The 26340-nt window shown below is 36.3% G+C and overlaps 1 long non-coding RNA gene across 2 annotated transcripts; it reads right to left on the reverse strand.

The window, feature by feature from the left end:
- Positions 1-4161: 4161 nt before the first annotated feature.
- LOC307185986 lies at positions 4162-13800 on the reverse strand. 2 transcript variants are annotated; one of them, XR_013828230.1, is made up of 4 exons: positions 13442-13800; positions 12518-12593; positions 7498-7610; positions 4162-4267 (listed from the first exon to the last, which is right to left on the reverse strand). It is a non-coding gene; the product is annotated as an uncharacterized lncRNA (long non-coding RNA). The 2 variants fall into 2 exon arrangements; XR_013828229.1 differs by lacking the exon at positions 7498-7610.
- Positions 13801-26340: the final 12540 nt, after the last annotated feature.

Below are 26340 nucleotides of genomic sequence, written 5' to 3' on the forward strand. Positions count from 1 at the left end.
TACTCCACATTATGTATTTTACAAGCTACCACTTCTTTCTCAGCAGGAATAGATGCTTTTTACTCCAACTCCCTCTGAGGTTTCTGCTTTAAAACAATCCTTAATCTTTCTACCTATATTACAACATTCTTATAAGGATATCATATGTGGTATATTGGGAAACACAGCCACAATATTTTTGTTTTTGATTTTGTTTTTTTTTGCGGTACGCGGGCCTCTCACTGTTGTGGCCTCTCCCGTTGTGCAGCACAGGCTCCGGATGCGCAGGCTCAGCGGCCATGGCTCACGGGCCCAGCCGCTCCGCGGCATGTGGGATCCTCCGGACCAGGGCACGAACCCGTGTCTCCTGCATTGGCAGGCGGACTCTCAACCACTGCGCCACCAGGGAAGCCCAGCCACAATATTTTTTAACTCTTCTCATCTAGAGGTAGAATCCTTCTATCTGGGCTGGCCTTGTGACTTGCTTTGAACAATAAAATGTGGCAGAATTGAGAATTCTAGAGCCTTAGCCTCAGAAGTCCTGAATTATTAGACCACATGGAAAAAGAGACCCAGTCAAGAGGCTACATCAAGGCCTCAGATATGTGCTGAGGTCATTTAGACACACCAGCCACAGCTGAGGTGCCAGATGATTGCTGCCACATGGCTGCAGGCAAGACCAACAGAAGAATTATCCAGTTAAACCCAGCCAACCTGTAGAATTGTGGAAAATAATAAACCATTGCTATTTTAAATCGCCAGTCTTTGTGGTTGTTTTTTATGTAGCAAAAATTAACTGACTTAACATTGGTGAAGAAAATGACATGGGTATATAGTGGGCACTCAATAAATGTTAGTTCTGACCTTTTATTTCTCTATTTTCTGTTGCTGTACAAATAAATAGTAATTATTAGTTGATTTAAACAACATAAATATTTCTCTGATCTGTAGAATACCATCAAATAAACTCAGTAAACATGGCTGGCATCTAAATAGACTAAAGGGTTTGAACAGTACATTTTTATTTGTAACATAGATGTAATTTTATAATGTGAACATATGCAGTATGTGCAATTTATGACTATCCTACTCAGGGAATAGGAGAGCAAAGTGTGTCAGATGAGAAAAAATAACGGGATGAAGAGTTGATGCTGTCAGAGAATTAGAGCAATTTTGTTTGACAAATTCAAAGTTCACACAGGGAAATATGTGATTTGGGCAAATGAAAAATGCAAAAAAAATGAGATCTGTCATAGCCAAAAATAACCTGAGATTTTTTTTTTAAACATATGTAGCATATTTCCTTTAAACTACTCCATGAAGGCAGTTCCTAGAAATAAAGGAAGGCAGAAAAGAAGAAAGAAAATAGGGAGACAAGAAGAAAAGGAAGGCAGGAAGAAAGGAAGAAAGAGTAAAAGATGATCTGTTCCATTCCACATTCTCCTATCCAATTAGAAAATGCTGTATTTTATATCGAGCCTCTTCTGGGAAAGTCATACCTAGGATACTAAACCCTGGGAAGTCTTCTCATGAGAGAAACCTATTTAACTTTATTAAAGACAAAGGTTTTCAAATTTAGTTTATAATAGAAATTTTTATTGTAATTATTAACATACTCTAAGATGCACACTAGGGCACTCTGTTCAAACTACAGGTCATAAAACCATTACTAGTTTGTGAAATCAAATTTAGTTAACGTGGTCCTCATGACCATCACTTCAAAAACATGAAATAAAATGGGTTCAAATTGAATAGAACAGGTCAGAGCATAATCCACATAGAAAAGCTACATTTTGTTCATGAAATTTTCTTTCTGCTGTGTGTGTGTGTGTGTGTGTGTGTGTGTGTGTGTGTATGTGTGTGTATGAATACGTATGCATTTATGTATGTAATTAGCTGTGATATTAAAAGTATTTTTATGAATCAGGATCAAAAATTTTTATTATATTTCTAATTTTTAAATGAATGATACTTTAAAAGTCATCAGGTGATTCCATGAATAGTTTTTTCAAGGAAATACCATTTCTTTAATGTGCATCAAAAATTGGAAAAACATAAGTTATATGATTAATTAATTAAATTCTTGAATATATAGTACCATTTTTCAGTTATGAAAGTTAGGCATTAATTTAGATTACACTTTTCGGTATCATACAATTTAATTATTTTATTATTAAATTTAACAACCTGAATGTTGATTGTTAAAAAATGTGATAAGTTTCTAAATTTCACTTTTTTACAAACTTTTAGCTTTGTTCAATGATAAATATCCTTAATCACCTATATCTATTATTTAGTTATTATTGATACTGTTTATCATTGATTACTCAGTATTTGCTTAGGATATGGCAGGTATTATCCTAAACAATTTACTACACTATTTAATTTAATAGTCAACAATACTATGTGATTATGATTATTAATAGCCACATTTTACTCCTCGTGCACACTAAGACTGAGATCATGTAACATGCTCAAAATCACTACTAGGGAAGAGTGAAGCTGAAATGCAAACTTAGATATTTACCATTAGACATTAAATAAGAATGCTAGCTTATTTGAATAGGAATCAAATAACATTGTCATTTCAAATACGCCATTATAATTAAGCAAAACTATGCCTCAAACTCAGTCTTATAGCTTTTGTGTCTGATCCTATGATTCAGACAGACATAAAGAGGATTTATATTGAAAAAAGAAGTACAAATAGCTCTCAAACATCTGAAAGGGGGTTCACTTCGTTGTTAATAAGAAATTCGAATTAAAACTATACTACACTAAGATACCATTTTCACTTCTTAGATGGGCAAAAATCCAAAAGTTGGACAAACATTCTTGGTAAGTCTTTAATACGTGGCTCATACACTTCTGGAAGGAGTGTGAAATAGAAAAAAAATCTCATGGAGATCAATTGAGAAATATTTATCAAAATAACAAATTTAACAAAATAACAATACTCTGATTCGGCTATCTCACTTCTGGAAATGTATTGAGAGACAGACATACTTGCACATGAGAAAACAATATGTGTATAAGTTATTTATTAAAGCATCACTTCTTATGGCTAAAGATTGGAAACAACTTAAGTGGTGATAATATAGGAACCTGGTTAAAATAAATAATTGTGTATCTATACAGTGGAATACTTTGCCCTTATTTTTAAAATGTCCCTTTATAAACACTGAGATGGAAAGATCACTAGGACATATTTTTAAAACAGTATACTTCAAAATGAAAGAAATACTAAGGAATAAATTAATACTTTCGAATGGAAGTCAAAGTATTCTACCAAGAGCAGCTTATTATTTTTCATCAAATATATTTTATCCAGAAATGAAAATGAGACAATATACTGATTACACAACTAGATTTGCATTTATCTTTTATTCTAGGAGCTGTAAACATACAAACATTCCAAACCTTTGCTGATTACTGACATTCAGTTACAGGTACATATACTTCAAATGTTTAACTAATACGTTCACTAGTTGTATATTATCAATGAAACACTTGTATGACGTCAATTCATTTACATTTCCGATGTGGCATGAACTGGATTGGGAGAGGAGAATTTTTTCTTACATGTGCTTTTTTTTTTTTTTTTTTGCGGTACGCGGTCCTGTCACCGTTGTGGCCTCTCCCGTTGCGGAGCACAGGCTCCGGAGGCGCAGGCTCAGCGGCCACGGCTCACGGGCCCAGCCGCTCCGCGGCATGTGGGATCCTCCCAGACTAGGGCACGAACCCGCATCCCCTGCATCGGCAGGCGGACTCTCAACCACTGCGCCACCAGGGAAGCCCTCTTACATATACTTGACACCAAAACTCTCCTCATACAAATTGCCAGAGCAGTCTACGACTCATAATAACTTGAATATAAATGTGCTTCACCTAGACTAGAAGTGAAATGATTAGTAAATTATTACTTTAAGGATTTAGAAATATGAAAGACTGACATCTGATCACATTACTATTATTATTCAGTATGTGCTTCTTTCAGAATCATTTCAGCTATTCTAGGAGCCTCATCAATCCCGGAAATAAAATAATAACTATCACTCCAAATTCAGAATAAAGAATTCCAGTTACAAATCACATGAACAACTTAATATATTACTTTAGGGTTTCAAATTTCCGTCATGATTGGTATCTATTAACTGAAAGATAATGGATTTGAGGCAAACCTACCATGATGTCAATCCCTTCTGCTGTAATATTTGCAGTATATGATGAATGTGTCCTTGGAATTATAAAATCTTTCTTTTAATCAGTCTTCCTTACTATGATTTTCCTTGAAAACAAAAATGAATATATTCATCTGATTTAGAATTCATTTTGATATGGAGCTTCAGTGTTGCTGTCACTGCTGGCAGAAGACAATACCACAGACTGAACTCAGTAATCATGACATTTTCTCAGTGTCCTTCATTGAATGTACTCTGTTGTCTGGTATTTCTAATTTTTAGATTATAACACTATACATGCATCTTGATTATAAGGAATGTCTTATCTCAGAGAGGAATTCACAAAAGGTAATCATGAAGCAATTATAATGAATGTCATTAACTCCAGAATATTTTCTAGATATGTTCATAAGGTTGTCTTATGTGCAAGACAATGTGAGAACCCTGTCACAAGTTTAGACTTAACAATAGGCATGGGGACAAAAGAAGCCTGTGAAAACAATCAGATTAAGGTATTCATTTTGTCTTCTTTTGCACTATTGAAAGCAAATTCCTTTTGTCAGAGTCTTAGGTCAGGAAATGTAATCGCCATAATAAAGCCTATGAAAAACATAAAAGTGCTTGGATTTCCCACTATAGATGTGTTGCCTGGTAAAATAATGTGATTTTATAATTGTTCGGATCTGGTAAAATGTATATCAAAATTACTTTCATCGGGTTCATTAGAATTTGTATGACCCTAACTTTTTAGCATGAGATTAGCAATTTTTATAGTTGTGGTACCTGCATTTAGAATAGTCCCTGGTTCAAAGTACATAGTCAAAGACGTTAATGAATCATAGTATTAATATGTCAGAATAGGATCTTTGAGTTCAGTAGGCAATGCAGTGAAGGGACTAGTCAGGAGAGGCTGGTACTAAGAAGCTGGAAATTAGGTGCACCCACTGTTGTGAACCGCATGCTTGAGAATGCTGCAGCAATCACAAGTAGAGGGGGGAAGAGCTGGAGTTCAAATCCTGATTCCCCCCAGTTCACCAAAAGACACAGGAGTACAATAACTTGAGGGGAAAGTTTGAATTAAGTTATCTTATAATTTGAATGTTGTAACAAAGATCGAATCATACCACGCTTGGGTAACTTCTCGTTTGGAGCTACAAAACTCTTTTAAGAACTAATCATGTAATCGTAAATACAAACAGAGGCAGCAAAGATCCCAAGGGCAATAAAACCATCTGCTATTAGTGATAGATTCTAAATGCTGCAATTAGGACCTACATCCCCAAGAGTTTTATTGATATCACATTTAAGCTATATTTAGTACCAAACTGTGTGATAGGACATAGACTGCAAAATCCAAGAGGAGTGGCAAACTCTCAGCAGTGAATTGTTATTCCTTGTAACAAATTGCTTCTAGTCTGGAAATATCCAGAAAATAAATGGCAAGAAGCAACCATCTAGAAATTGGATAACCATAACCAGATAATCAGACGCATTTTCAAAGCCAAGTTGAGAAAATAATCTCAAAAGTGGGTGGCTGCATGATTCAATGGAAAGTGCACCAAATGGAGTGACAAAAGATCTTGCCTCTCCTGACCATCACTCATTAGCTGTGTAACATTGAACAAATCTCCCGACTCAACGTCTACAACAGTGTCTAGCAAGTGGTAGGCACTCAATAGTTGTGGATTGATTGAATTAATAAATAACCCTCCCTTCTAGGACATGAATTTCCTCAACTTTAAAGTCAATGTTCATAGCAGCACTATTTACAATAGCCAAAACATGGAAGAAACCTAAATGCCCATTGAAAGGTGAATGGATAAAGAAGATGTGGTACATATATACAATGGAATACCACTCAGCCATAAAAAAGAATGAAATAATGCCATTTGCAGCAACATGGGTGAATCTAGAGAATATCATACTAAGTGAAGTAAGTCAGATAGAGAAATACAAATATCATATGATAGCACTTATATGTGGAACCTAAAAAATGATACAAATGAACTCATTTAAAAAAAAAAACAGACTCACATACATTAAAACAAACTTATGGTTACCAAAGGGAAAATGGAGGGAGGAATAAATTAGGAGTTTGGGATTAACATATGCACACTACTATATGTAAAATAGATAACCAACAAGGACCTACTATACGGCACAGGGAACTATACTCAGTATCTTGTAATAACCTATAATGGAAAAGAATCTAAAAAAGGATATATATATACATCCGAATCACTTTGCTGTACCCCTGAAACTAACACAACATTGTAAATCAACTGTATTTCAATAAAAATATTTTTAAAAATTTAAAAAGTAACAAAGAGAAAAATTGCCTAAAAGAAAATAAAGTCAGATGGTTGTATTAAATGACAATTAATGTAACCTCTAGCCCAAACTGTCCCCAAATCTCCTACATGGCTATAGGTTGCTCAGACATCCTAAGGCCCAGACACCACTAGTTCAGAGCACTAAAGCCAGAGGGAGTGGAAACTCATTTTGCACAAATGTATTTGGCCAAAGAGAACACAATAAAAAATAGGTCCAAGTTGTGTAAACTGCCACCCTACAAATATTTTGTTTTTGTGTTGTTGCTGAGCATTGAAGACAGCTTATTTATTGGTCTTTACAGGCACGCTGCATGAGGCCAGCCTTAAAGTGTCAATTGCATAATTTTGAAATATAGGGACTGAGGAACATGCTCCTAGTAAAATAAGAGCAAAACTTTAAGTGTTCATGTGTTTTTATTTTTCTTCACTTTATCTGGATAGTTCATGTATCAACCTGGCTTTCATTCCCTCTCCTTTGAAACCATAATATTTATTTTCGTTGAAATCATTTTCTGCTTGGTTTGAAAATATACTTTAGTAAGCATTAATACTAGTTAGGGGTTAAGTTTTAATGAAATTTTAAGGCAAAAAAGTCTTAAATCCAGCATGATTCACTTCAAAAGCCTAGGTCAAATATCTCGCTCCTCGGGGAAATCTTTTTTCCCACCATTCCTTCCTTTACTCCTTAAGCATTCTGACCTTCCATTAAAATTGTAATATTAGGTGTCACCTAAACAAATAGCTTTTCCCTAGCTTCTATCTAGTCTCCTTTCTCCTCTACTTCTTTCCTCACCTTCCTTCCCATCTCGATCTCTACCACCCTATCTTCATCATTTTGTCCTTCTATTCTTTTTTCAAGATTTTAAGAATGCAGCCCAACTGCCTGGCATCAAAATGAAATCCACCATTTAGTGGGTGTGTGACCTTGAGCAAGTTACATAAACTCTCTACAGCTCAGTTTCTACATTGGTAAGTTGATGAGAATATGTACTAATGGTACCTACCTCAAAAGATAGTTGTAAATATTCAGTGAACTAATATATTTAGAACATTCAAATCATTATGCTGTACCCCTTCAACGTACACAGTGCAGTATATCAATTTCATTTCAATCAAACTGGAAAAAAATATATGTTTACAACATTTAAAGTCATGCTTAAACCATACCAAGCTCACAATGGATGTCTACTATTATCGTTGCTATTACTTTACAAATATTTACTTGGTTCCTCTGGGCACTTTGTTCCACTCAAGATACCACAGAGTCTCTCTTTCAAACATCTTGGGTGTTCTTGAACTACCTGCCACCTTTCTTGCCTTGGGTAATATTCATACATATATTTAGATGATCAAGAAACCGTGTAAGTGTAATCCACCTCCACGCACTCCCTCACCCACCAGCACCCTACCCTGCCTGATTGGCTTACAAGAAGGGAAAGCATTCTCTTCATCTGCCCTCAACAATAAACCTGCAAGGAAATAGCTATAACTCACAGCCATGTATCTATTTGTGGCTCTGATTCTTTATATCACCTGTGTTAAAATATCACAATATTTCAGCTGTTAATTGAAGCACTCTGGCGTCTTGAGTTATTTTTATAGTCAACTTGAGATGACATGTGATAGTTCAGATTAATGGAAGCTGTGAGTCAGAAATTCTGTCTCTAGTTATGGTTATAACTTTTAACATGTGCTAACATGTGATATCTGTAGATCATGTGACCTGTAGTTATTTCTAAAATGGGTATTTGAAACACCGAACTTTTGTCATGGTAACACTTTATGCTAAATGAAAGCAACACTTTAGTCTCTCGTAATTTTTTTCTGGTACCACATGTCTTAATAAAAAGCAGTCATTCTAATGTTTTTCAGATGTCTTCAGCAAACCCAAGGGTATTTAACTAAAATAAGCACATACCAGGTGAAATAGGTTTATCAACCCTTACAAGATTATTTGTAAAATGCTGATCATGAGTGAGAAAACAAAGAAAATTGATTTGCAGGAAAGAAAGTCCATCTAGTTTTAAAGTTCCTCCAATGTGGAGGGAATAGATTCTTTCTAAGTCTATGAAGCATTCAGGAAACCAATGCACAGTTAGTGTGAACTCTCTAAGAAGGCAGCCTGGAGATCCTTTTAAGTGATGTGAGCAGTGAAGCTCTTAAAATGGGGCTAATTAGCTGTTTGATGTACTTGACAGAGAAAGATGTATGCAAGCAGAGAGAAAAGACTGCAAACACAGATATCCCTGATTGCATTATTGTCCAAAACTTTAATTAATTTCTTGAGGACTATCTTTTCCATAATTTAAAATGGCTTAAAAGATGTACAACTAACAGGTTCAAAGTGTTTCTTTAACTAATCATTTGCACTGCAGGAGGCTGAAAATTATAGAGCACATTTTATACTCTCCTCAAGCTGTCCAAGAATTCCTTTTACAGGCTCTGGCTTTCCTTCTCCCCCTGTTTGCACACTGGCGTTGAGAAATGTGTGACTTGACTTCACTGATATGTTGTCCAAAGCCCACAAAGCCACCCCCGCTCTGCTCTTCATGGCAGGGAAGGTGTAAGTGTCTTTTGGCATGAAAATGTCCTCTTGGTACATGGGTGTCACGAGAGAGAAAAATTGGATACCGTGCCGCGGACCAGTCAGAGAGAGAGGATTTCACTGCCCATTATGGGCTCAGTTAAAAAATACGCTTTTCTAAATTTAAAATACAAACGAGTCTTTCAGCTAGGATTATAAGTTTCTGCAAAATACAGTTCATAAAGAAAAAAGTTTGAATACCAACTGGGCTCAACTTTCTGAACAAAAATTATGATGGCAGTTCATACACAGCAGCGATCAAAACATAAACACGCAAACAGGTAAAGAGCTGTTTCCATTTCTTCTTGTTATCCAAATATAAATTTTAAATTTTGCTGACTTTGCTTATTTTCTCTTAGTGAGTAATTTTTCTGCGTATGAAGTTTTATAAGAAAGTCATACTTTAAAATCATTCTGCTGGTATTTTCAGGAAAACAACAAACTTAAGGATCATTAATTTTAAACAAAGACTAAGAAATAATCAACTGAGATTTGTGAGGATAACTTTAATGTCTTAGTCTCATATAAGCCATAGCATTACCAGAGAGTAATCCACATTTACAAAGTTTCCTTAGTAGTCAAAAATGGTATTGAAAGGGACTTATATCAGAGATAACTAAGATTCTTGCCAAAATCATGGCTGACACAAATTCTATGAGTTTTTCAATCTCTACACTGTTTTTATGTGTGAGTATCCATAGGACAATTCACTCATTCATTCAATAAATATTTATTGAGGGCTTACTATGTGTCCCAGTTACGGGTGATAGAGCAGGAAAGTAAATAGACAAAACTTCCTTCAAGAAGCTCACGTGATTGTTGGAGTGGGGAGTTTAAACAAACCATATAAATAAGTAATCTAAATAGTGTATTAGAAGGTGATATGGCCCTCGAAGGCAAGACAGCAGAGCACACAGTGTGGCAGCTAGTGGCCCACTGGTGTTTACATGGAGAGGGATGGGGAGATTTTGAGCAGAAGAGTGATAGAATCTGACTTGCATTTTATGACTCACTCTGGCTGCTGTGTTGAGATTATTCTAAAGTGCAGCAAGAGTGGAAATAAGGAGACCACTGTGGAGGCTATTACAGGGATCTGAGTAAGAGACAATGGTGGCTTGGGCCACCACTGCCTTGGAGCAGGGAGAGCTACAAGCAAACAAATGGTTACAATCCACGGGGGCTGTGTAAGGGCAGCCGTACAATGCTTTCCTTCTGCGCTTTGATCTTACCCTTTATCATCTCCTGGACGGGGCTCCATCAATTATCCTAGACTATCAATCTCTCCTACTCTACTCTCTTCCCAAACAGGCCCAAGCGTCTCTCATTTAAAAAAAAAAGGAGAAAAAAAAGAAAACTTTTTCCTTTAGCCTTGGTAAATGTCAGAAAAAAGGTGATGTTTGAGTGAGACAGAGAATGAGTAAGAGTTTAGCAGGCAGATAAGACAAATCCAGGTGAAGGCAACCACTGCAGGTAGCGTGCAAGGTCCTGAGGCTCGAAGAGGCAGACGCTCAGGGAACTGTGAGTAGTTTGGTGTTGCTGCAGTGTCCTGGGAGGGAGAGGGAAAGCAGGCGGTTTGAGTAGCAGGTTACCACGTGCCATTGATACTATTCTCAAGAGTCTGGTGTTGCACTTCGACACCACAGTGTAGGGTGGCGAAGATGGCTCCCATTGGCAAAGAAGGAGGAAGGCGTTGCCCCAGAAACCTCACTCGGCCTCAGAGTAGAGGAAGATGAGAACTGACCCCATGGGGGATCAGGTGGGGTAAGAGCAGCCCCTTCTTAGAAGGCATCGTGTAGAACTGGTATCTTTGAGAAGAGCCCCTGCTGACCGGGGGAGAGAAGGCTGTTCGCTAAGAGGGAGAACTTGTGTCTAGGGGTTGGTCTGCCCAGAGCACTTCAGGGTGGCCTGCTGGCCAGAGCTGGGGCTCCCCTCCCAAAAATAACCCACTAATCCTTTTAAAAGCTGCACCACAAGCCAATAACACAGGTATTTCAAACATAGTTTTGGGGCCTAAATTCAAACTCTAAGTTTACAAAGAGGCACTGGACTACTTTCAGGGGACATTCTGGTGTCCAAAGAAAGCAATTCTCCTTAATAAAATAGTATTTTCTTAGGGCATCCTAGGCTCTAACACAGGGGATTTTCCAAAGGCCCCAGTGAGAAATGTGGGGAGACAATGAGAAATTCTAAAAATAGGAGTAACGATGTGACTAGATTTGTATTTTACAAAGATGCTTCTGGAAACAAGGTACAGGTGGATTAGATAGCCAAGAGGCCAATTATGTTGAGACCAATATGGGGGCTTTTGTGATACTTCAATGATAGAAGTGATAGAGACTTTAAAACGTAATGGGCCAGCTCAGGCACATATATCATTTTAATATAAACTCTGGCCATAGGTAAGGAAACATTTAGAAATAAATTTTGGAAGAGGAAAACATAACTGGGGGAAATCCTGCTAGCACTGAACCTCCTTAATAGTGAGAGGCTGAGGACATTAAAGTAGCAATTTATTTGATGAGCAATTGATATCTGGAAGGCTAATGACAGCCTTGTTGCCAGGAGAGCACGGTTACAGTCTCAGCCTGTGACTTTAAAAACTTCACTAGGGGAAAAATTACAGTCGGGCAAGCAGCAGCAGGGCATGGCCTACGGCACAATATGCCGATAACTAAGTCCCAGGGAAAGCTGATTTGTGGCTTCTGAGCACATGCATCGAGAGCCTCTGCTATTGACTAGTTGTGGTTCATCGGGATGTAGATCTATCTTGGCTAACAAGAAAGCACTAGAGGTCTGCATTTAGCCACTGAACCAGTCTCCAGAGACTTCGTGCGGCTGTCTTTACCCTCCTACCAATCGACACATCAAAAGCTGCAGAATATATTTTCACTTTCAAAAAATGCAAACTGCAAGCGAGATAAAGTTGCCAAACTAGACTTGAAACGGGGTGAATGATTACAGCCCAGCTCCAGATATAAAGAATAAATCATGTGTGTCCAGCCAGAATTTTCTTATATGTGTCAACAAGAAAGATAACTGAGTGTCTATATACCCAGGACATCCACACCATATTAATTTGACTAGAAAGGATTAAAACCATTTACACTGGCTTTCTGACTTGAATAATTGTAAGCAGCATACTTGTGCAGGATCTCTTACTGAAGATAGCTGGTTATAATGAAATGATTAGAATATTCATCTTAGTAACCCTCAAATAATTACTTGGCGTGGGTTTTTCACTCAAACCATATAGATCAAGGTAAGAATACATTTCATTTTTCATTTGCTTTAACAATTCCTTCCCTTCCTGGAGGTTTGAGACTCCACTGAAATAGATTCTACATCTTTGAATGTTTTCTCAAATTATCAGCTCTTTTGACATTGATTCTAATATCACCAAGACCTTTTCTCCCAGATGTTTTCCAGGAAGACTTACTTACAAAAGGTCTTCGCTGTTTCCCAGCTTTCAAGGATCGTTTAGTTTTGGCACTCTTGATTTGGGATGTGTGCAGGTGCCTGAAAAAGAGAGAATGTTACCCTTTGGTAAGCTCTATTTAATTCTCTAAAGTGAGTGAAAGGTCATGCTGAGGAGGTGAGCTCCTTGTACATTTGAAGTAAAAGCCAGTGCTTTAGTTTTAAATTCCAGGTGGCCCAGTAAGGATTGGAATGCACGGTTTGGACTGCTTCCCTTTCAGTTACCTCTTAAGGGAGATATCACTGTGATTTACTGGACTAACTCAAACCGGCTCCTTGGGGGCTGTTGGCAGGACAGGTGCTGGATTGGCACATCAGTGTGCGCATCTCTAGGTGTTGCCAGTCCCCTTATTGGGAGTTCTGTCTGGGAAGCGTTCTCTGGCTGCAAAACCCCCTGCCTCAGAGGTATCTCCTCACTGCATTTCTTCCCAACCCCATGGAAAGATTCATGCTATCTCACTAGTTCATGTATCTAGTCCATCGCTGACGTACTAGAACTGCTGGCCTGAGGTACCAAATGGTCTTTTATTGTCTCCCACTTTTTGAAAAGTAAACATTAAAATTAATTTTAAACCTAGGAAACGTGGTTGTGTTGGTACAGAGACAAACAAAAGTTTATGCCAGAATAAAAATCACAGAAAAACGTAACATACCAATTTCGAACCCGAACTTAAATTCTAAAAGTTTTTCAATTCACCTGCACATATTTTCGTATTGCAGCATAAGTGCCAGGTCTCATTTCAACACCTTTATTAAGAAAATCGATGTTAATAGCTTTCAGGCCCATTCATTCCACAGAGGTTCTCAAAAAGCTTAAAAGAATGTCTATCTCCACATGAAGGACTAGACAACGCATAAACTAAACTTGCAAGACATGCCGTTTTACATACCTTTGTAACATCCGGATTGGACTATGACAGTGCCTACCTCCTGGGGCGATTCTTAAAGACCACCCAGGAAATTCAGCCACTGCAGAATGTAGCAGCAGTCTGCTGATTTAGAAATGGAGGCCATTTCACTCGTGTCTACACTATAACAGCAACCCATTTATTTAGAGCACAATAAAAGATCTGCGAGATGATATCTGAGTATTTTTCTTCTTTAGACTGTAGCTTCTTGGAGGAACATTTTTTACATACTCTCTCACAGGCCAACGTGTTGCTTCTAAAGCAGGTCTTGATGCAGTTCTGTGTACGTGTCTACAAAAGCAGCTCAAGAGCCTCAACAAGGATCTTATTTAATTCGATGCCATACCTAAATAAAAGTAAAATCCCTAGAGTTAAGCATAAGCCTAATTGCCTAAATAAGCACATTTCATTTACTTATTTATGAATTTAATTAAATAAGTAAAATATTTAACGCTTACTGAGATGTACGATAGGGGTTCAGTGGCTTAAAGGTAGTAACACCCATATGGATGTTTATGTGCAGCTTAGCAAGAGTCAAAGGTCAGTGGGTTTGAATAGAAAGTAAACTTTTACTTGCATTTCTCTAATGAACAGATCACCTAGTCTGTAAGTTTTTGTATATTAATTCTTGTTCTCTTCTTTGACACATCATTGCCTCTGCCCAGTAATAGTTAGGGACTATAGGCTCTGGACTAGGAAGCAGGGAGCTGGTCTCTTTCAATTTGTTAGCATATCAATCCAAGACTGCCTCACTAACCACCACTGGACTCTTAGTAAAAATCCCAACGCTATGTCTTCAAGGGATTGCTCCTCAGATATCAAAATGCATGTGCAATTATAGTGCCACCCCCAGCAACAAGGCCACCCACAGTCAGCATTTCTCATTTATTTGGGGATAGGTTTAGATAAAAATGAATCTGGGGGCTTCCCTGGTGGCGCAGTGGTTGAGAGTCCGCCTGCCAATGCAGGGGACACAGGTTCGTGCCCCGGTCCGGGAAGACCCCACATGCCGCGGAGCGGCTGGGCCCCTGAGCCATGGCTGCTGAGTCTGTGCGTCCGGAGCCTGTGCTCCGGACGCCGCAACGGGAGAGGCCACAACAGTGAGAGGCCCGCGTACCACAAAAAACAAAAAAAGGAATCCGCAAGCTGGGGCTTCATCTTATTTTTATAGTAGAAAAATACATTTTTTTCCTACAATTAACAACAAACTTATGGCTACCAAAGGGGAAGGGGGGGATAAATTAGGAGTTTGGGATTAACATATACACACTACTATATATATATCTATATAATAGATAACCAACAAGGACCTACTGTATAGCAGAGGGAACTCTACTCAATATTTTGTAAAAAGCTATAAGGGAAAAGAATCTGAAAAAGAATATATATGTATAACTGAATCACTTTGCTGGACACCTGAAACTAACACAACATTGTAAATCAACTCTACTCCAATAAAAAATTGAATTTAAAAAATCAAAGTAAACAAGGCAAAATTATCAACCTAATTTTTAAAATGCATCATAGTTCTTTGAGATATTTTTTAATGTAAAATGTACATAATGATTTCGAGGTAGGAGTCTTGTTTGGGGAGGAGTTACTTTTTGCTGTGAAGTGTCAGGAGAAGGACTTGTCTTATGCGCTACAAGAGGCTGGTGAGGAAATAAGTCTCTTTGATACATGAGCCAATGAGCTAGAGCCTTTCTTTTTGTTCTCTTAGAGTTGAAGACAGGACTAGATTTAGTTTCGTTGATGGTAATGACCCAGTTACTGTTCTGTTTTCATCAGGCAACTTGTACACAATAAGAGTAAAATTGTTGGAAGAAAGGCAGTTTACAGTTATCTTTGGAATATATGGAAATTATTACCTGAAGAACTTCAAGATTATTAATAATTGGAAGTATTAATACACATGGAAAACAAAGTATGTGCTCTTTTAATGTCCGTTTGGAGATGTGAAAACATAACTTATTCAGTGCTTCTTTCTTCAAGGCATGCAGTGCCATGCTGCTCTCTGGCGAGGGTCACCACACAATATCAGCCAAACCAGAGCCTCTGAGAGTGAGGGGAAGAAGTGTGAGTTCCTGAAGGACAAGTTAAACCAGCACTGCCCCAGGCAAACTTATGATCAGTCTATGTACACATAACTTCTAGACTCCTCCAAATATAACCCTTTCCCATTGTAAATAATTTATTTCATTTTCATGTTAAACTCAGAAACAATGATTCAAAATGCCACTCTAAACCAGCTAACAAACTTCATATTCACAAAACAAACTCCCAAATCTGTGTTTTCTCATATTTTTTTGAGTGTCATCATTAATGAATATTTTGATTCTGGAAGATAGTAAATATTTGTGAAGTTGAATCTACTTTTTAAAATTTATAACGTGCTTTTTGGATTTAAAAATATATTTCAGAAACATTTTCAGTGGCTTAAATCGCCCCAGAAATTGCAAATAAAATTATGTAATAAAAGCAATACCCATATGTGAATTTTAACCAATAATAAAGGCAATTTTTAGTTATTTAACTGTAGATTACACATAATAACTTGAGCAACTGTGTGTGTGTGGCTGTGTGCTATGTGACTGTGAGTCTGTGTTTGTTGGCGGGTAGGCACATGCAAGAGATAATATTCATTCAGCTTTCCTCTGAGTATATTTTAAAGGCAAATGTAACAGATTTTCTGCTTTACTGCTTATTTTGAGTATGACTACTAATTCATTTAAGGCATGTTTTACATATATGCAAGTAACCTGATATAATGGAAGGAGCCTGAGCTTTGAATTGAAACAGACTTGAACTTGGATCCCAGTGCCATCACTTTTATGACTTTGAGCAAATTGCTAAAATTCTAATTCTCATGTTTTTAGTTTGTAAAGTGGGCACTGTATTACCTGCTATAACAGTTGTTTAGAAGATGGTTGGCACTTAGCACAGTGCCTGGCTCACAGTAGGCACTAAGTAATTTTTTCACATTACCCAGTTTTAGAAAAAGAATAAAGTAAAATATACTATGCTAAACAAAATTTGACCTTACTCAAATGATTCAGAAGGCTTTTCAGGGTCTTAATAGTTTTTTCACTTTTAATACACCATAACTTTAAGAAACATGATTCTTAAAAAGAATGCATGAAAAGTCTTATTTCATTGCTTAGTAGTTTGAGATAATTGCATTGAAACAAATAAACAAAGAGAAGATTCAATATCTTAAAAAATACAAGCCTTTCTTTTTAGTTTTGTAGTAGATAAAATTCTGAATTGGCACTCTTTAGAAATGTGTTACAATCAGTAGTAGTATCTTAAACAAATTAAAAATTCTTTTCTGAACCTCAGTTTCCCCATATATAAAATGAAGGCTTGAAATAGGTAATCTTTTAGGCCCTTTCTAGCAATAAACTTAGTTATCTTTATTGCTTTTCCTTTTAAGAAACAAAGAAGAAAAAAAATCAAAACTATTATTTTATAGGTCCTCAAAAGGCAACTATTTCTGCCACTTGCTAGTGACAACAGGGAAATAACCAGGAGCTGAAAAACAGCTGATAAAAGAGTATCATTTACCTTCTGTATTTTTTCTATAAAATTGTGGTGGAAGGGATAGAATTTGGGGGAGGAACATGAACAATAGTGGGTTTGCCTGACTGAAAAAAAAAAGAAAAGAAGAAAGAAAGAAAACCACCATTAATCAAAATGGCCCTGACTGAAACTTCTTGATAGAAATCTTATCTCGCACCTTCTTGGTCAAAAAAATTAAAGGTCGCCAGTACAACCTTTCCCACATGTGCTGCATTCCTCCCTTGCTCAAATCCTGCCTTTCGTACTGGATTCAAAACTCTTCAGGAAATGACCTAGGTTGTAAAAGGAAGATAGTGTTCGATTTTGCCCTCATTTCCTGCAGAAAGTATTCAGATGTTCATCTAGGAAATATATATATATAACATTCAGGCCTGAAAAAAAGAAAATACAGGTTTTTTTTTTTAAAAAAGCCTTATTCAATCACAAACACATTGCAGTCAGTAGCCAGGCTTCAGACTACAAATCATAGTGAAAGCCAGTTTCTACCTACCTATGTAACCCATAAAAAGCCTTTTTAACTCAATATTGTTAGGAACATTCCAGTCTAGATTTGAAAGGATTTCCGTATTATTTTTGACCCCAAAGATTTAAGTATTAAATAATGACCCCCAAAATAGATACCGCCTTGTTTGTTAAGGAGATCTGTCTTACACTTTCCTAACATTATAGCCAGATTTCACGCTCACAGGAAAACAAAACACACATAATGGAGTGGTTATTAATTCAATAAATCCAGCAGCGCTCGTGCTCTGGGCAAAAGGCAAAGTTAAAAGCAGCTGTTCATTGAGGACATATGGGACATGGCCAGGGTGAGGTAGCCGCTTCAGCACGTCATCCACCACTTTTAAGGCTGACTGCACTCAATTTCTTAGACAATCTACACACCATTTTCAGTTCTGTACCTCCATAATTTATCACAACAATACCTCAAGCACACAGATCTGAGGGGGAAAATGAAAGCAATTTACAGTATCAAGATGAAAGTAGCTGGGTGGATAGGGAAGACCTACTATGTAAATCATATCCACAACTTCAAGGAATGTTGACATAATATTCTGGAATTAATTTTTTCCAGCATTCCTATGTAGGTCACACAAAGGTAAATCTAGTTTCTCCTCCCTACCTCTTATATCTGGAGTTGTTTATCAATATGTTAAAGAGGAAATTGATTTTACCTCTCCCTTCTACAAGGACAATAAGAACCTTATGTATAAAACTCACCAATAACAATGAAAGGAATCAGTTGAAACACTAGCATGCAATCTTTATATATGTCTCCCTGTTAAAGGTCATGGGACGATAGCAATAAAAAAAAAAGGCAGAAGCACAGACATATAAGGGATAGCAATCTGTTTGAAATAGTAGTATGGATTATTGTAGACTAATCTCATTATGTCTTCTTTTAAAATATGTCCCTAAACTCTGCCTCGGATTCATATAGGTAAACCACACTGATGACAAATAGCTTAATACAGAACAGTTTAAGAAATGAAAATTTTATATCGTGCTATAATGTGTATTTCACGCAGGGAGCTGTTTCTTTAATGAGAATAGTATGCTGATACCTTCATCAAAAACTAGGCAATTATTTCAATCTCCTTCCCCACACCCCTTCTAGTCTTCTCAGGGTTGATCGAAGCAGGGTAAGGAGAAGCAGTTACAGGGTGGTGAGAGATATTTCAAGAAAGTGTCTCAAGACAAAAGGTAATAAACAAAAAACAGAACATGTAAGAACACTCTAGGAATCTACAGAAATACTCCAAAGTATTTGATTTCCTGAAGGCTTGCAAGATAGTGTATCGGCCCTTTAGTTCAGATAGTGTAGGAAGAATAGACCCTCAAAACTGAAAAACTTATCAGCATACTCATTTGAGACATTTATTTTTCTGTAAATTAAATAAATATAATAATTTCTAGTTTTTTATCTGAAGCAAATAATGTGTTTATCGTAGATCGTTTGGAAAATTAGAAAACCAAGAGTCACTCCTCATCCTAACAATGAGAGAATCTCCATCTCTAGCTCTCCTTCTGTCATCTCTAGTTCGTTATGTGAATTACATGTAAATGTACAATTTCTTTCATTTCTTGGTTCACCTTTTGCAGGTAAATGTGTAGGAAATATTTTACATTAATGATAAACTTTTGTATATCATACATATGCTAAATATCTCCCCTTTGTTCTATTTGCATTCACCATTATGCTAAGTGCTTGATGAATATTATTTTATTTATTCCTCACAAAAAACCCTATGTGGTACTTACTGTATAATAGTAATAATAATAAGTACAATTATTATTATTATTATATTTCACAGATCAGAAAATTGAGGCATGTAGAGGTTAAACAACTTGAACAAAGTCAGGCTTAATAAATGGTGGAGCTGTTTTTTAAAATCTGGGTGTGCCTTTTTCAAAGTCAGTGCTCTTGACCACTGGGTATATTACCATTTCAGGTGTTTTTAATTTTCATGTTTTAATCTATCTGTTTTATGAATTTTTTTCTTTTCACCATGCCTAGAAAGACCTTCTTCCCCCATGAGCAAATTAAAAGTCATCTCTATTTTTCTTCCAGCTCTTTTATTTCTTCCTTTACATTTTACGCCTTTATCTACTTGAAATTTATTTTAAGATATGGAATGAGGCATCTTTATTTCTCTAACTATGTAGTTAACCAACTAATCTAGGATCATTTATTTAATAATCCATGTTTTCCTTGGTGCTCGGAAAAGCTGATTTATTAATATTAGTGATTTTATATGTTTTGGCTATACCATTTGAATTGTGTGATAAGATCTAACAGGGTGTTACACATATGTTTTCAAATGTTTTTGCCTATAACTCACTTGTTTATTTTTTCATATAAACTTCACAGAAGTTCTGAAATATGTTAGAAAAATACTCAGGGTTTGGGGGGAAAAGTGAATTAAGCTTATAAATAAATTTAAGGAAAATATCTGTTTCCATGACCAAAGATTAACCTGAATGATAAGGTGACTCATAACTCAATTATTTTCGTTTGTTGGTTTTGTTGTGGTTTTGGTATGAATTTTTAAATCCTTTGGAAGGTGAAATAAATTTTATTTTCTATCCCACTTTGTTTACTGGTTTATCACCCAAATCAAAGAACTTATGAGTCTAAGCAGAATTAATTTATCCTTATTTGATATGACCCTCTGTTTTTCACAAAAAAAGATATTGTTTTTAACACATTTAGTCATTTTAGACTTTAATAAAGATTTTACCATTTTTTACAAGTACAGCAATGACAACTTATTTTAAGAGTTACGTGTGGACTTTTTCTTATAAGTGCACATTACGATCACTTATTCACTCGAATTATTGTTAGAAACCTATGTCTCAGGAGTAATGTTTGTTTGTAGGTTAAAAAGAAAAGAATAGTTATAATATTAAATATTGAGTTCAGAATATGTGCTAGACATTGTTCTAAGAGGTTTACTCATTAAATTAAATGGCCCAGTTATTATTATTAGCCCCCATTTACCAATGAATGATTTCTTTACTTTCCCTTGTTCACACGCCCTATAAGTGGTAGAGCTCTAGGATTTTAACCCATGCATTGGGACGCCAGAGCCCTTGCTCTTAACCTCTGTGCTATCCCTGCTATCTGGAGCTTCACGATTCAGTGTAAAAGACTAAAATGCAAAGTTACAATTTCAACTATGTGATAAATGCCAGCTATCATAGACTTATGATAGACACAGAAAGGAAGTACTTAACGACCTGGAAAAGTCAGGAAAGACTTGATGGATGAAGTAAATATGAACTGAGTTTTAAAGGATGAGTTTTCTCTCACTAGGAGCATAAGGGAAAATGGACTGCTTTAGCAGAGCAAACAATGTGTAAAGGTAGGAAGTAAAAAAGAGCACAGATCCTTTGGGGACAACTAGAGCACAGAGCACTTGTGGGGGCTCAGGAGATGGAACCAGAAACCTGGACAGCACAGTTGCTCCAGGACACTTGAGCCCCTTCAGCACTCTTGGTTGGCTGTGGGAAGGTCTGAACTCATATTCATTTTGTCACCCTGTTGGAAAATGTCTTCTATAATAGTTCCCATTAAGTAATTACCATTATGTAACTATGACATCTATTTCTCTAGAAAAAATTATATAATATTTATAATGAGGTAGTGGCAATGTGGACAACTGGTGAAAACAGTAAGTACTATCTCTATAAATTCTTCTCTTCATGATTTTATAGTTGTCAAGATAGTTAAAATGACACCACTTACCAGTACATTCACACATATCATATAATTTCATCATCATCGTAATTTTGAGAGTGAGGACTCAGTCATCTCCATTTTATCAATGAAGAAACTGACTTGAAAATTATGAGAGACTTACTCAAAACTAGAAAGTTACCTTAATTAGAATGGAACACATGTCACCTTGTAAATTACATTAGCAACCCATAGGCTAGGTAAAACTAATTCTTAGGGTGAAGTTATGGAAAATGAGGAGCAAAGAAAATACAGCTTATGTTAGCTGGCCTTTATATATACTCAGGATTCAACAGCACAGTGAACTCAGGTGCTATAAGTACACTAGGAAAAACCAATACTGTCTGAAAAGTCCTAAAAGCATTTGTTGACCTACAAGCATTTTGTTGAATTGAAGTGTCAGGTCTTTTAGCTAATATGTCTTTTCATTTCCAAAAATTTTGACATTCTACATTTCAATCTATATAGAAACTATAGATTTCATTTAAGTAAAATAATATTGAACCTCCAGCTAGGTTTATTCTGCTGCTTGGGAGATACAGAAAGAAGCTTACAACTTCTCTCTAAAACTGACCATTTATATACTTTTCAATTTGCCGCTGCTTTTCGGAAATACCTTTAGCACCTCACATATCTAATGAAGATAAATATTTGAAATACTTTCTTAAATATTTTATAATTAAATTACTTTATGTATATGTGAAGGTTTGAAAAAATACGTATCTTTGTCGATTTCAGATAGATTTGTTGGATACCTCATAAGTTATTTTTAGGTGTTTAAATCTTATCCTATTGAAAAGTCTACCTTCTGCTATAATTCCACTGGGGATTATAAAAAAAGAAGTTAATGCATTGCTTGCTGAAAGTTTTAGTTTATTCATATGGTTTGTCATCATTCTGTAAGTTGACTGAAGTATTACCGTTTTGCAGATAGTGGGAGTGCGGCTTCAGAGGAGGAATCAAGAAACTGTCAGGGTGTGACTGTATCAGCAACAGCAACACACAGGAACACTCACACAGTGCTTGCTGTGAGCCAGGTTTCATTCTAAGTGCTTTGCTTAGGACAGGACATTTAATCCTTGTAATAACCTAATGAGGTAGTTATTGTCATTTTACCTATCAGGAGGTAGAAGCTGAGATGTTAAGTGATTTGCCAAAAGTCTTTGCCAGCTAGTTCATGATGAAGTTATGATACAGACTCTCAAACAATACTCTACTCTGCCTTCAGATCAGTAATATACACAAGGTGAATATTCAAGTGAAGCTTAAAATGCTACTTTTTAAAATTTTCAAACATCTTTTGAGGCTAGATAATTGCCTAAAGAGTTCTACTTCCATAATTATATCCCAGTATTAAACTGGGATATAATACCTTCCACTTTGTTATCTCACAAACAAGAAGAGATGACAGCAGTTAAGGCAACTTCAAATGTTTTCTGATTTCTTCTTCTTAAGGGTGAGTTGGATCTTTGTCATAGAAGTGACATTTTAGTGAAGATTCTTGAACACATGGAAAGATGTGTTATTCTTACTGAATGCCATCTTTTTTTTCCCCCTTATACATATGATAAGGCCAAATTTTGTACAGGCTTAAAAAAAATAATAAACCAGGTTTTAAGCATGAGAGAATAACCATTCATGATATACAGCTGAATATTAAAATCTCCAGTAAGTTGAAACAAATTATTTTATGAAAACACATTTCTTAAGTGACACCTTATCATCTTACCAAATCAGGTTGCATTTCTTTTGACAGAAGATCAAACATGTATAGTCTGGATCCTCCAGAGAAACAGAACGAATAGGAGATTTAGATAGAGATGTAGTTAGAGATAAAGATACATATACACACACACATATGTATACACACACGTATATACATATAAATAGAGGTTTATTATAAGGAACTGGCTCATGCAGTTATGGAGGCTGACAAATCCCAAGACCTGCAGTGGACAAGCCAGAGACCCAATAGTGTAGTTCAAGTTGAGCCTGAAAGCCTGAGAACCAGAGAGCCAATGGTGTAAGTTCCAGTCCAAGTCTAAGTTTAAAGGCAAGTGAAGACTGAAGTCATAATTCAAAGACAAGCAGAGATGGTGAATTCTCTCTTACTCAGCCTTTTTGTTCTATTTAGGCTTTCAAGAGATTGAATGAAGCCCACCCACATTGAGGAGGGCTTTACTCAGTCTACTAATTCAAATGTTAATCTCATCCAGAAACACCTACACAGACACGCCCAAAATAGTGTTCAACCAAATACCTGGGCATCTCATGGCCCAGCCAAACTGCCACCTAAAATTAACCATCACAAAGTTTATGTTTTCAAGGTAATATGCATTTAATGTCACGCACTTAAATGTACATCACATTTACTCTTTTAGCTTGTGTGGCGGTATGTGGAGAGAGTAAAAGGAACTTAAGTCAGCTAGGTCTTTGTTTTTAAAGGTCATTGAGATGGTGTTTTAGCCAGAGAGGAATGAACCATCTGCAGATAGGATCTGGTCAAAATTGGGGTGTTTGGTCCACTGGTCACGTTTGCAAATCATTCATGGAGGTAAAAAAAAAATCACTGAACCATATTTACTCACAAGATACTGACTGGAATAACTATTTGGTGTTCTATAGGAAAATGAAAAATACCTTAAATTTAACGTAAGTAAAAATTTTTTTTACTTACATTTTACTTACATTTTTTTAACGTAAGTAAAAAATATTTTCCAAGGGCCGACCATATGCCAAAAAACATATGAAGTGCTAAAGATTAAGAAGTATGACAGCCAGTAAGACCTTTAAAGTTGAATTTGTTAAGAAAATGAAGCTTTGAGTTGTACAGAAGTTGAGATGGGAGGATGGTGGGGAGAGAAAGGTCTAATCTTCACTGACTTGGTTTTTCTATATATTTTTGTATGAAAATTTACAAATTTACAAAGGTAAAAGAAGGTGAACATCCATCCACTGATCACCTAGATTTTATTATTAAAATTCAGTAATCTCAGGGTTCTTGGTCTTTTTTTTTTTTTTTTTTTTTAATGCTGAATCACATCGTCCTGTTTCTTCATAGATAGAGTACTTTGGGTTTGTATCCCACATTGTGAATGTAATGCTGTGAATCCACAGATTTTATTATAGTCCTCCAAAAGCTACTGATGTTTTTGTCTCAGCAAGTGATTCATTTGGTTGGACTCTAACTGCAAACTCCACCTCAGTCAGCAGCTCCGATCTCATTTCAATTCAAGCTTTAGCTGGGTTCCTTGGCATCTGTTCTGGGTATGGATTGTTCCGAAGTCAGACAGAAGCTTAGGGAGAGTTTATATGCAGAATATGGGGCATCCTCTTTCCTTTCCAGGATTCTGCTCTCACTTTCCAGTGACTCTTTTGCCCCAAATACTGTCTTGTTAGTCTTTAGATCACAAAGACTTCGAGATTTCTTTGGAGTTTTAGTCACCCTTGCCGGTGACAACCACAGCCTACCCTCAAGCTAAAAACTATAAAAAATGGAAAACTCAGCCCATGCTTCTCCTTTCTTCCAAATTTCAACTACCCGACAGAAGCTGCCTGTTTTCATTCTCTCTCTAGGGCCTTCAGGCTGTGTTTTTGTTTTTTATGCTTGCATAGCGTGTACAGGTGTTATTTGCAAGGACCTTTGGGTCCATTATGCACTCATGTGACTACCCTGGAAGGATTACATTCATAGACACTTGGTCAGAACGCACTCTTGGAAATTGTTAGAAAATATGTATGGCCACAGACAGACATGGTAGGTAGAAAAACAAATTCAAAACTCTTACCATACACAGCATTACTATACTTCAATACACAACTATTCTTCAATAAAATTCAAAAAAAAAAAAAGAAACCTCTTACTACAGAAGGTTGAAGACAATGCAGATTATACTTTGACTATAACAATAGGGAAGTGGATCTTTTCAATGTTGTTATAAAGAAAAATATAACATGCCTCAAAAATAAGTCAGGTATGGGTTGGTACTTGAACATAAATAAATTTAAACATAAAGTTGAGGGCTCTCCCAATTTTGTTTTTCCTGAAGAATTGCTGAGGGTTTGGGGGCTGACATAACAACTTATGTTTCTCAGGCAACTCACGTATCTATTATCTCCAGCCACAAGACACTAAGCTTGCGTCTATAGCGATTGGCCTGCTTTGTTCACCTCTGTGTTTCCAGTGCATAGTGTAATACTGCTTACATAGTTGATGTTCAGTGTATAGTTGTTTGATCACTCAACAAATGAGGAATGAATGTGTAATGGAAAAAGCACAGAATTTGAAGTGAAAAGTTTACATTTGACTCCTAGTTCCACCAATGACAGTTTGTGAAAACTGAAACATTTTAGTTAACTTACGCCTTAGTTTTATTATCTATAAAATGGGGATAATACACAATACCATAATTATGCTTATTTCAAAGGCTTGTGAAATCAAATGACCTAATTCAAAATAGAATAAAAATGGGACTGACATGTACACACTGCTATATTTAAAATGGATAACCAACAAGGACCTATTGTATAGCACAGGGTACTCTGCTCAATGTTATGTGGAAGCCTGGATGGGAGGGGAGTTTCGGGGAGAATGGATACATGTATATGTATGGCTGAGTCACTTTGCTGTGCACATGAAACTGTCACAACATCGTTAATCAGCCATATTCTAATATAAAATAAAAAGTTAAAAAAACAGAATAAAAATGGACTCATTTTCACTATTAATCAAACATTTCTACTAGAGATATTGCAAGCATAAAACTTGCATTTATATAGGAACATATATCCAATGAATATCTTCCTGATAAAGAGTCATGGCTTGTTTTGTTAGAATCCTCATGAGTAAACCATTCAATCTATCAGTCAATAAGACTGGTACCAGAACAATGTAATCTATTTAGAAATATTTAAATAGGGTATTGAATTCTAGACCACTGAAGGAAATCTTTCCAGACCCTGGGAAAACATTTGCTTGATCTGATTCAATAAAACATGGAGACAAATAACTCTTACTTTGCCTCAGCTACATAAATAGAAACTCAGGAGTAATGTGAATAAT

This window comes from Stenella coeruleoalba (assembly GCF_951394435.1).
Source record: "Stenella coeruleoalba genome assembly, chromosome: 4".
In the NCBI taxonomy this organism is placed as follows: Eukaryota; Metazoa; Chordata; class Mammalia; order Artiodactyla; family Delphinidae; genus Stenella; species Stenella coeruleoalba.